Source organism: Capricornis sumatraensis, chromosome 1, assembly GCF_032405125.1.
Source record: "Capricornis sumatraensis isolate serow.1 chromosome 1, serow.2, whole genome shotgun sequence".
Lineage (NCBI taxonomy): Eukaryota > Metazoa > Chordata > Mammalia > Artiodactyla > Bovidae > Capricornis > Capricornis sumatraensis.
Window position 1 is genome coordinate 230509520 of NC_091069.1, and position 13410 is coordinate 230522929.

Sequence of the window (13410 nt, forward strand, 5' to 3'; positions counted from 1 at the left end):
GAAGTCATTAAAACTATTAAGTACTATACAAGTTTGGGCATAATTGGTGCTAAAGTCCGGCCTAGAACTAACCTCTTCTTATTGGTAGGTCAAGGCTTCTGTTACTTTTTCATAATATATGTTTGGTGTTCCTTGCCATTGAGACTCACTTAGCTATTATATCAGCGGACAAACACAAAAGCTGGGCAAATTCATTTAATCCTCCTGAATCTCAATTTTTACACCTGTAAAATGAAAATAATAATTGTACCCACAACATACTGCTGTTCTGAAAATTAAGTGAGAAAGATCATGTAAAGCTAATAGCCTGGAACATAGCATACCATAATTGTTATTGATATTTATTATTACTATTATTAATATTATAATTAGTTACCAATTCACTAACTGCAGCTAGTTTCCCACAGGAAAATTAGTATTCCTTCTCAAAATTATTGTTCTACTTTTTAAAAGTATCTTGATGATGAACTTTGAAATGAGACAGATCTGAGCACAAATGCCAGCATTTCCAATTACTAACTGATGCATCTTGAGCTAACTCTTGAAAATCCTAACATTCATTTTTCTAGGTAAAAAATAGAGTGATACTATCAATATCTACTAGAGTAGTGAGCTTTAAGAGGAAAGGCACAGGGAAAAAAGTATCCTCCTCTTATTTATTAAAGTTTTCAGTAAATTACTGCAACCATCATGATTTATTATATTACATTATTAAACACTTTGAAGGTTTTGTGGTTCATGCCAACAATACAGTGTAGAGAAAGAGCCCAGAGGTCAGCAAGAGTACTGCATCTAGGCAATGTGTTTCAGTTCAGTTCAGTTCAGTTCAGTTCAGTCGCTCAGTCATTTCCGACTCTTTGTGACCCCATGAATTGCAGCACGCCAGGCCTCCCTGTCCATCACCATCTCCTGGAGTTCACTCAGACTCACGTCCATCAAGTCAGTGATGCCATCCAGCCATCTCATCCTCTGTCGTCCCCTTCTCCTCCTGCCCGCAATCCTTCCCAGCATCAGAGACTTTTCCAATGAGTCAACTCTTCACATGAGGTGGCCAAAGTACTGGAGCTTCAGCTTTAGCATCATTCCTTCCAAAGAAATTCTAGGGCTGATCTCCTTCAGAATGGACTGGTTGGATCTCCTTGCAGTCCAAGGGACTCTCAAGAGTCTTCTCCAACAACACAGTTCAAAAGCATCAATTCTTTGGCACCTAGCCTTCGTCACAGTCCAAATCTCACATCTGTACATGACCACAGGAAAAACCATAGCCTTGACTAGACTTAGTCAGCAAAGTAATGTCTCTGCTTTTGAATATGCTATCTAGATTGGTCATAACTTTCCTTCCAAGGAGTAAGCGTCTTTTAATTTCATGGCTGCAGTCACCATCTGCTGTGATTTTGCAGCCCCCCAAAATAAAGTCTGACACTGTTTCCACTGTTTCCCCATCTATTTCCCATGAAGTGATGGGACCGGATGCCATGATCTTCGTTTTCTGAATGTTGAGCTTTAAGCCAACTTTTTCACTTTCCTCTTTCACTTTCATCAAGAGGCTTTTTAGTTCCTCTTCACTTTCTGCCATAAGGGTGGTGTCATCTGCAAATCTGAAGTTGTTGATATTTCTCCCAGCAATCTTGATTCCAGCTTGTGTTTCTTCCAGTCCAGCGTTTCTCATGATGTACTCTGCATAGAAGTTAAATAAGCAGGGTGACAATATACAGCCGTGACATAACTTCACTTAATTTTCCTAGGTTTGCTTTTCTATTCAGCTATTTGTCCACAGCCTCCTGTGTTTAAGGGGCTTCCCTGGTGGCTCAGACAGTAAAGGATCTGCCTGCAATGCAGGAGACCCAGGTTCATTCCGTGCATTGGGAAGATCTCCTGGAGAAGGGAATGGCTACCCACTCCAGTATTCCTCCCTGGAGAATTCCATGGGCAAAGGAGCCTGGCACACTACAGTCCCTGAGGCTGCAAAGAGTCAGACACAACTGAGTAACTAACATTTTCACTTTCTGTGTTTAAGTGTAAACTGAGAACAATGAAACTAAAGAGAAAAATTAAGCATTTAATATCCTCTCCTGGGAAAGAATGGGGTATAGATCTATTTAGGGGATTTAGCCTGTTTACTGGTCAATACCAACTTGTGTGTTACAGCTGAGAGGAGGAAGTGGAAAATGGCCAGGCATCTCTTAACTCTTATTTTGTGTAATATAAAAGAGTAAAAACCCTGGATTTTGACCTTAAGGAGAGTCCCTGGGTCAAACCAGGATAGTTCTTCAGAAAGGAATCATCAAGAGAATGTGAGATGCAGTGGAAGGACAACAATACAGCCAACAGGAGGATGTATGTGAGGGTTGAGGGGATGGAGAAAAGAAAACCTGTGCATGGATGAGGTGGCCACGACTGAGGCTAGCTAAGCTTTGTTGTTTTCCTGATGTGCGTGATCAGATGCCACTTTGCGTTTAAAGAGATAAGACTGAGTGGATAGAAAAAGGTAAAATACATGGAATAGAAAAGCAAGATATCAAGAAAAATATTTCAACTTGACATTTAATTTGACTTAGGACAGTGGTTCTCAAAGCACAGTCTCTCGACCCATAATATCAACTTAGGTGAGAACTTGTTAGAAATGTACATTCCCATATGCAGCCTATAACTAATGAAAACTTATTGAGTAATGCATGAAACTCTAACTGATGCTCTGTGGTAAACTAAAGGGGAAGGAAATCCCCAAAAAACTATATATGTATATACATATATATATACACATATATACATACATGCATATATACATACACATACATATAGCTGATTTACTTTGGTGTACAGTACTGTCACTGTGGGTAAGGATCCATTAAAAGAAATAGAGTAGCCATGATAGTCAACAAAGGGTTCCAAAATGCATTACTTGGATGAAATCTCAAAAATGACAGAATGATCTCTGTTTGCTTCCAAGGCAAGCAGTTCAATATCACAGTAATCCAAGTCTATGCCCCAACAAGTAATGCTGAAGAAGCTGAGGTTGAATGGTTCTATGCAGACCTACAAGAACTTTTAGAACTAAAACCCAAAAAAAGATGTCCTCTTCATTATAGCGGACTGGAATGCAAAAGTAGGAAGTCAAGAGATACCTGGATTAACAGGCAAATTTGGCCTTGGAGTACAAAACAAAGCAGGTCAAAGGCTAACAGAGTTTTGCCAAGACAGTGCCCTGGTAATAGCAAACACCCTCTTCCAACAACAAAAAAGAAGGCTCTACACATAGACATCACCAAATGGTCAAAACAAAAATCAGATTGATTATATTCTTTGCAGCCAAAGATGGAGAAGCTCTATATAGTCATAAAAAACTGGGACCTGACTGTGGTTCAGATCATGAACTCCTTACTGCCAAATTCAGACTTAAGTTGAAAAAGTAGGGAAAACCAATAGACCATTCAGGTATGACCTAAATCAAATACCTTACGATTATACAGTGGAAGTGACAAATAGATTCAAGTGATTAGATATGATGGAAGAAGTGCCTGAAGAACTATGGATGGAGGTTTGTGACACTGCATAGGAGGGAGTGATCAAGATCATTCCCAAGAAAAAGAAATGAAAAAAGGTAAAATAGTTGTCTGAGGAGGCCTTACAAATAGCTGAGAAAAGAAGAGAAGTTAAATGCAAAGGAAAAAAGGAAATATATACCTATTTGAATGCAGAGTTCCAAAGAAGAGCAAGGAGAGACAAGAAAGCCTTCCTCAGTGATCATTGCAAAGAAATAGAATAGAGGAAAACAATAGACTGGAAAAGACTTGAGATCTCTTTAAGAAAATTAGAGATACCAAAGGAACATTTCATGCAAAGATGGGCACAATAAAGGACAGAAATGGTATGGACCAAACAGAAGCAGAAGATATTAAGAATAGGTGGCAAGAATACACAAAAGAACTAAACAAAAAAGATCTTCATGACCCAGATAACAACGATGGTTGATCACTCACCTAGAGCCAGACATCCTAGAATGTGAAGTCAAGTGGGCTTTAGGAAGCACTACTATGAACAAAGCTAGTGGAGGTGATGGAATTCCAGTCAATCTATTTCAAATCCTAAAAGAGGATGCTGTGAAAGTGCTGCACTCAATATGTCAGCAAATCTGGACAACTCAGCAGCGGCCACAGGACTGGAAAAGGTCAGTTTTTATTCCAATCCCAAAGAAAGGCAATGCCAAAGAATGCTCAAACTACCACACAATTGCACTCATCTCACATGCTAGTAAAGTAATGTTCAAAATTCTCCAAGCCAGGCTTCAACAGTACATGAACCATGAACTTTCAGATGTTCAAGCTGAATTTAGAAAAGGCAGAGAAACCAGAGATCAAATTGCCAGCATCCACTGGATCACTGAAACAGCAAGAGAGTTCAAGAAAAAACATCTACTTCTGCTTTATTGACTATGTCAAAACCTTTGACTGCATGGGTCACAACAAACTGTGGAAAATTCTTAAACAGATAGTAATACCAGACCACCTGATCTGCCTCTTGAGAAACCTGTATGCAGGTCAAGAAGCAAGAGTTAGACCTGGACATGAAACAACAGACTGGTTCCAAACTGGGGAAGAAGTACGTCAAGGCTGTATATAGTCGCCCTGCTTATTTGACTTATATGCAGAGTACATCATGTGAAATGCTGGGTTTGATGAAGCACAAGCTGGAATCAAGATTGCCAGGAGAAATATCAGTAACCTCAGATACACAGATAACATGACCCTTACGGCAGAAAGCTAAGAACTAAAGGGCCTCTTAATGAAAGTGAAAGAGGAGAGTGGAAAAGTTGGCTTAAAGCTCAACAGTCAAAAAATAAGATCATGGATAGCATCTGGTCCCATCACTTCAAGGCAAATAGATGGGGAAACAATGGAAACAGTGACAGACTTTCTTTTTTGGGGTATCCAAAATCACTACAGATGGTGATTGCAGCCATGTAATTAAAAGATGCTTGCTCCTTGGAAGAAAAGCTACAACCAACTTTGACAGCATATTAAAAAGCACAGCCATTACTTTACCAACAAAGGTCCATCTAGTCAAAGCTATGGTTTTTCTAGTAGTCATGTATGGATGTGAGATTTGGACTACAAAGAAAGCTGAGCATTGAAGAATTCATGCTTTTGAACTGTGTTGTTGGAGAAAACTCTTGAGAATTCCTTGGACTGCAAGGAGTTCCAACCAGTCAATCTTAAAGGAATACTTTGGCCACCTGATGTGGCATTGGAAAAGACCCTGATGCTGGGAAAGATTGAAGGCAGGAGGAGAAGGGGACGACAGAGGATGAGATGGCTGGTTGGCATCACAGATGTGATGGACATGAGTTTGAGTAAGCTCCAGGAGTTGATGATGGACAGGGAAGCCTAGCATGCTGCAGTCTATGGGGTAGCAAAGAGTCAGTCATGACTGAGCGATTGAACTGAAGTGAACTGAACAGTAGAAATTAACACAACATTGTAAAGCAACAATACTTCAATAAAATTTTTTTAAAAGAAATGTACATTCTCAGTCCCACTCTAGGCTATTGGATCAGAAACTCTAGGGGTTGTTGGTTGTGGAGGGGAAAAATTTTGTGTTGAATAAGTTCTCCAGGTGGTTCTGTTGTGTATAAATTTTAGAGGAAATTTTTCATCATCCTTCTCACTTTGTATTCCAATTGACAATGTCTTTTTCGTGTCTCTACCTGAACCATAAAGATAAGAGTGTAGAATACAAAGGTTAGAAGACTAGGATAGACTTACATAAATAATTTGCAAATTTCAGAAGTCTGAAATTTGCAAATTATTTATAGCAAATATACTAATTCAAAGTGAAGTTTCACAATTTCTAATCACAGCCAATTTTTAATCACAGTCATGCCATGCATGACTTTCAGAAAAGAATAGGCATATTAGACCAGCAGAATAAATAATAAGGTCAGAACAATACAGAACAGTATTTGCCAAGTGGAGAGGAAATAGCACTTTGATGGGCTGCACAATGAACTAGGAATGAGATGTCCTAGATAGACCCTTCCCTGACACCATGGCTCCTGCCAGACTATTTCCGCCCACAGCTCTGAAGGACATTATTTGCTAAAGCCCAGTTGATCCTATGCAAGCAGGACAATGCTGCATAAAGACTGTTGAAGTTCTGTCATAGCCCTGATTCCAGCAAAAGACTAGCATTATAAGAAAAACCCTAAAAAAAAAAAAAAAAGAAAAAAAAGAAAAGAAAAGAAAAACCCTGTAGTGGAAATAGGTAAAAAAGGCAAATAAAAGACTGAAAATTTATTTTCCTCTTTTGGAAAAAAAAAAACTGTGCCCTGTCGGAAGGGTATTTGAATAAGTTTTCTGCACATCTTGCCTCACTCCTTTCTTATCTGACAAGTCTTATATTGCACTTTTTAGTGGTACGAAGGTTGTTTCTAGTCAACTTAACAAATAGTATGTTCTTTCAGCTGTTTCAGTGCTAGGAAATTTTCCTCTAATTAGCAATTGAAAAATGGGCTTTTTTTTTTTTAATTAGAGGATAATTGCTTGATATTGTTGTGTTAGTCTCTGGTATACAACATGAACCAGCTATGAAAGTGAAAGTGAAAGTCGCTCAGTTGTGTCCAACTCTTTTCAACCCCATTGATTATATAGTCCATGGAATTCTCCAGGCCAGAATACTGGAGTGGGTAGCCTTTCCCTTCTCCAGGGGATCATCCCAACCCAGGGATCAAACCCAGGTCTCCCACATTGCCGGCAGATTCTTTAGCAGCTGAGCTACAAGAGAAGCCCAAGAATACTGGAGTAGGTCGCCCATCCCTTCTCCAGTGAATCTTCCTGATCCAGGAATGGAACTGGGGTCTCCTGCATTACAGGCAGATTCTTTAGCAATTGAGCCTTCACTATAAGTATATGTATATCCTCTCTATCTCCCTTCCACCCACCCCAACCCTACCAAAATGGGCATTTTAAAGTCATTTCTTGCATTAGTGAGCTTCCCTTTTCATATAGTTACTAAAATCCTTGGTAAGGCGCTAATAAGAATTGCCATTCTGGGTTCCAAAAATTTCAAACTGGGCTATATTTTATTGTGTATTTCATAAAGCCCCATGGGATCATCAGATTCCAAGAGATTTGAAAATACAGAGTAATGCTGTTGCATTCTGATATTATGCAATATATTGCCTCTGCTTCACTTTTGTGGTACTTTAAAAAATTAGTCTATAAAATTTTCATGCCAGCTTCAAAGCATTAAAGAGCAGGTAATGAAATAAAGTGGCTTGAAATGAAAAAAAGTTCTGAGATTATGGTGGCAGCACAACTGAAATTAGAACAAAGAATTAAAAGTTAAAAAAATGTTTAGGTAATGCTTTTTAAAAGTTACTATAAGTTCTGATCTGCAAATCCATATGGAGCTAGGAGATGGGATAGGATTTTTTTTTCAAAGGTAAGGGACCTTTGCAGGAAGCTCGCTGTTTTTAAACAGCATGTTCACTTCTTAATCAAGATCTAGCCTACTCAGTTATAAAAAGGAACAAAACTGGGTCATTTGTAGAGATGTGGATGGACCCAGAGTCCCCCACACTGAGTGAAATAAGTCAGAAAGAGACAAATATCATGCATTAATGAATACATGCAGAATCTAAAAAAAGGTGTGGTTGAACTTATTTGCAGGGCAGGAATAAAGATGCAAAGGTAAAGAACTTGTGAATGCGAGGGTGGGATGAGGGGGAGTGGGATGAATTGGGAGATTGGGATCGACATTTCTACACTACCATGTCTAAAATCGATGCCTGGTGGGAAGCTGTTGTATGGCACAAGGAGCTTAGCTTGGTGCTCTGTGATGACCGAGTGTGGTGGGATAGGGGGTGGGGTGGGAGAGAGGTCCAAGAAGGAGGGAACCGATTATACACATAGCTGATATACTTCACTGTACAGCAGAAACTAACACAACATTGTAAAGCAACTGTACTCCAATAAATTTTTTTTAAAGCTCTAGTTTGCCTGGTATAGAAGTACCCACTCTCTCACGTCAGTTGGAACAGGGAGCCAACAGGTAGAAAGCTTATGTCCAAGGGAGCTGACTGGCCAGTGCTGGTGCTGGGGCAAATTTGGTGTTGAGTGGAAAAGGCATAAAAGAGCTGTGAACGGGGAGAGTCTGGAGAGGAAAAAGAGAACAGAGTGAAGCCATCTGGCTACCAACAGTGCTAGACAGAAAAGAGTTCATTTGCTTTGCTTGTCAACTCTCTCGACCCCCTACCTGAAGCATAACCACAGGAACCACAGCATCAAATGAAAGTGGTTTATTTGATAGGAAGTCGAGTCAGCAAACACCAAGAGCCAGACAAACATCAGAGCCACCATGGTCTGTGTAGCTCCCAGAGCCTACCGGAACCCTGTGTTTGTTGTATGTGTGATGACTCTGGGGCAGCAAGTACCCACTTTGAAAGAGACTAGATGGGGAGGCAGGTGAAAGGTCCTGATACATTAGCACTGAAACTTCTTCCAGACTCTTTCATTTTTCTCAAACACAGTTTCCTTTGATGTCAGGAAGATACTCTAATATAGAATTTTATAGAAAAAAAAAATTGTGCTTGTCTTTGTTTTAAAGTTTCACTGCAGTTGTTTCAAAAAAAGGACAGAAAGAATGCACAAAACTTTGAATGCCCACTGTGCCATATATTGAAATTTTACTTTGCTTAAATTAATTAGCCTCTTTGACTTTAAAAACAAAAACAACAATATTTCAAATTCGTAGTCTTGCAAATCTTTTTAAGCAACAGACCTACATAATCAACTGTCTTAGACACCAACCACCACTTGAAGAGACCAAAGAAGCTCAAAATCACAAATTTCCTAATGAATTTCAGCATCTTTCCCCAAATCTGCTATCTTCTCTCAATAGCTGGTATCACCACATCTACCAGCCCTCTAAGCCAGAAGATAAAGGTCTTTCTGGATTTCTTGGCACACAGTTTAGACCTCTGCTAAACAGATATTTCTTGAAACGACTCCTCCTGACCCTGTCTTTGTTCTGATTCTTATTACTTTCCTGGGTTGCTGCTGCTGCTGCTGCTAAGTCTCATCAGTCATGTCCGACTCTGTGCAACCCCATAGACAGCAGCCCACCAGGCTCCCCCATCCCTGGGTTCTCCAGGCAAGAACACTGGAGTGGGTTGCCATTTCCTTCTCCAATGCATGAAAGTGAAAAGTGAAAGTGAAGTCGCTCAGTCGTGTCCGACTCCTAGCGACCCCATGGACTGCAGCCTACCAGGCTCCTCTATCCATGGGATTTTCCAGGCAAGAGTACTGGATGGGGTGCCATTGCCTTCTCTGCTTACCTGGGTTATTGCAACCATAATAGCTAATTGACTGCCCTCACTCCCAGCTTGCCTTCTCCATTCCCTCTGTCCAGAAAGACAATTTTATCTCTTTATCCTCATTGGGCAGAAGGATTGGAAAGGAATGGAGAGAGACACAGGTGGTGGGGACATGACATAAAAATAAATAACGTTGGTGAGGGAATCTGTGCTTTCAGTTTCAACCTATTCTTCCACTCTGATGAATACCTCAAAAAGAATGTCATTAGAAATCAGAAACCAAACCAACAAAAACTGTCTTATTCTTTCCAAAATATCTAACATTTTATCTGTTAGGAATCCTGAAAAAGAACAGAGGAGTCATTCTTTTTTTGTTGATTCTTAAACCCAAATATATTGCTGGTGGTGCATAAAATTTCTTTATCACAGTCATATGTCAGAACATAGAAAACTTTAGAAATAGCAAAAGCACTTTCTGTTTTGCAGAGGTGCTGAAGCAGTCTTGTTCTCTTCATTTTGTACCCGGCTGGCAGACACAGTGATCTCATAAACAAGTGGGTGACAGTTGTGCTAGGCACGCATTTGTCTCTGTCAACAAAGTTATGAACTTACCGAAACCACCTGCTTCTGAACTGAAGGCTCAGCTCTTATACCTAAGGCACTAAAAATTTTCTCAGAACCTGCATTCTAAAATATGCACAAAGGACAAACAAGCATATTATTTATGGGTGTGCTAAATCGCTTCAGACGTGTCCTATTCTTTGCAACCCTATGAACTGTAGTCCACCAGGCTCCTCTGTCCATGGAATTCTCCAGGCAAGAATACTAGAGTGAGTTGCCATTTCCTCCTCCTGGGGATTGTCTCTACCCAGAGATCAAAATGCCATGGGCTGTGTCGCCTGCCTTGGCAGGCAGGTTCTTTGCCATTAGTGGCACCTGAGAAGAGTAAAGAAGGGTCTAATTTGGCATAAAGAATAGGTGGTTTCTCAGTTCAATGAGGAATGAGCAGTTCCTGGACAGGTGGATATCTGAAATACTGCACACCTGGTACCTAAAATAGGATCATAAAGCTTTGCAGTTGGAAAAGACAGTAGAAAAGCAACCTTCTGACTGAAAAAGTGTGTGCCAATGTTCAGAAAGCTGAAGGGAATTGCATTCAGTCCATGAAACTGGCACTCAGCTAAGAGAGAAGCAGAACTAGCCTGGAACTCTGAGCTCCTGATGGACAGCGAGGACACCAGACATTTGCTTTTCCCACAAGTAGCAAATACCCAGAAATCAGCTCATCTAAGTCCTAACAAGTGTTGAGTTATCTCAGCTTCCCAAATGGGAGCCATTCTGGAGAAATTCTAAGCGTGCTAGTTAAAATATACAGAAGCTGCACCCCCAAGATTGTGGGCACTACTTCTTGTATGTGGCCATTTGCAATTCATTCAATAAGTCTTTATTGAGCCAAACATCAGAGAGAAATCAGAGCAAACCTGCTACTTATAGTCTCTGCCTTTGTGGGACTTTCCTTGTGGCAAAACTTTTTATAATTTATCTGTGCTACTTTCCAAGCTCTACTCAACAGTTTTTTAAAAATGCATCAGTATAATAAAAAAAAGCTAGTTGCATGGGTGAAAAGTCTGGGGAAACAAGCATGATTTTTTTTTTTTTCTGGAAAACTACTTAATTACACCAAACATGTGAAAAAAATATCCTCCCCAAACAAGATAGATTTTCTTAATCACCCAAAAATAAAAACTCTAAAATTAAAAAAGAACAAGTGCTTTTAGGTCACAGCACACAGAATATTTAGCATAGATAATGAGAAACTGAAGTAGGATACAAAATTATAGGTTTCTCCTCTGCCCTAAATCAGAGCTCTTGATTGCAAATGGCCAAGCTATGGTGTTTTGTATTTCTTCTTCCTTAAACATTTCATGTTTTAGATTAATTATGTAGACAATCTAGTTCTCTGAGCTTTACTTCTTAACATCTAATTTCTCAAATCCCTGAAATTTGGTTTCCTTTGCATTGAGCCCCTGATCTAGTAAAGCAGCCAAATCCCAAGGTCCCTGGTCAACTTTTAACAGCATCATGATTTTTTGCTAAATTCCATACTCCTGAATGAACTGTTAGTCCTAAAATCACTTTCTTGCTCTGATCATTTTCTTGTTAGCTTGTGATAAACCCAGATCATCCACTCTAGACTCCTCTGTCTTCTTACATTCACTTTTTTAAATTTGATTTTTTATTCAAATATAGTTCATGTACACTCATTATATGAGTACCAGGTATGCAATATAGTGATTCACAGTTTTTAAAGGTTATTTTGCATTTGTAGTCATTATAAAATATTTGCTATACTTCTCATGTTGCAATACACACACACACACACACACACACACATCTTCTTTATTCATTCACCTGTTGATGAAAATTTAAGTTGCTTCCATAGCTTGGCAGTTATAAATAATGCTGCTATGAATGTGATGGGTATATGTAGATATCTTTTTGAATTAGTATTTTTGTTTTTTTCAGATGCATACTCAGTAGTGGAATTTCTGGGTCATGTGGTATTTCTACTTGGAGTTTCTTGAGAAACCTCCATGTTGCTTTCCTCAGTGGCTGCACCAATATACATTCCCACCAATAATGTACAAGTACTCCCTTTTCTCTACATCCGCACTAACATTTATTATTTGACTTTTTTCGGGGGATAATAGCAAAAACTCTGCAGTCCAGAAGAGAGTAGCACAATATATTTAACATGATGGAAGGGAGAAATCTACAACCAAGAATACTCTATCCAGTGAGGCTCTCATTCAGATTTGATGGAGAGATCAAAAGACTTACCAACAAACAAAAGCTAAAAGTTTAGCACCACCAAATCAGCTTTATAGTAAATGCTAAAATAACTTCTCTAGGTGAACAAAGAAGGCCACACTAGAAAAATAATAATAATAAATTGACTTTTTAATTTAGGTTGTATATCCCATGTCCTTCCAAAAGGCATTTAAACTGTCTTACTAGGTAAACATAAAATAAAATAGAGCAAGTAAGGATAAAACAATTTTAACCACACACCTGAACCCAAAGGCAAGAGGATATCATCCCTTGCTTGAAGTAAAAGCAGGTTGGGTTGGGCACCACTGAGCTCCCCATTTTCTACGAGTTGGAAACTCCAATAGAAACATGTTGAACTGCGTTCTTTTCTGACAAACAAAAGTATACACAACTATCTCTGTAGTTTGTGTTACTTCCTGGAATGAAATTCAAGTGGGAATTTATAACATGAAACCTGTGGAAGACACAGCAAGTAACACACCACTTCAATTAAGTGATTATAGAATTATGTGATTACAAAAATTCCATTCAGACCACCCTTTGTGAAAACAGTATGCATCACATTGAAGTATAATGTAATGAGAGCATTTGGGAGAGAAGGTAAGACAATATAGTCTAGAGCTTCACATTCTCAGGCTCTAAATTAAGCTGGGGGATAATTTCCAATAGTGAAACAATGAACATGTCTGTTAGATCCTCTCAAATACCAGATTCCTTAGGTAACTCTGGCTGAGGCTAGATTACTGCCAGCTCATGATTAAATTCTCACAAGAAACTACAGGGTAAATATTCTCAGTTGTCAGTTAAAACTAAACCTCCTTGCTTTAGTTACTAGCCAAGATTTGCCATTTTTGTCAACAACTGCATTTGTTCTCATCAGAAACAAGTAGTCTCCCTACAGCAGGATGCCCGCTTAAGAACAATTGTATTTCTTGTAATTAATCTTGGACAGAATATCAGTAAAGACTCTTGTCTAAATGTTCTAATATGAGCAACATAGTTTCACTCAGAAATATTTTTTAAAGCTTATGTGACTGTGTTTGCTTTGTTTTATGATTAGTTATTGTCAACTGTCGAAGAACCTCAGTGCCACACCTCTTAAAGATTAAGAATAACACTATCTGGGCTTCTCTGGTGGTGCAATGGATAAGAATCTGCCTGCCAATGCAAGGGACACAGGTTCGATCCCTGATCTGGGAAGATTACACATACATAGGGCAACTAAGCCTGTGTACCACAACTACTGAAGCCCACACACCTAGGGC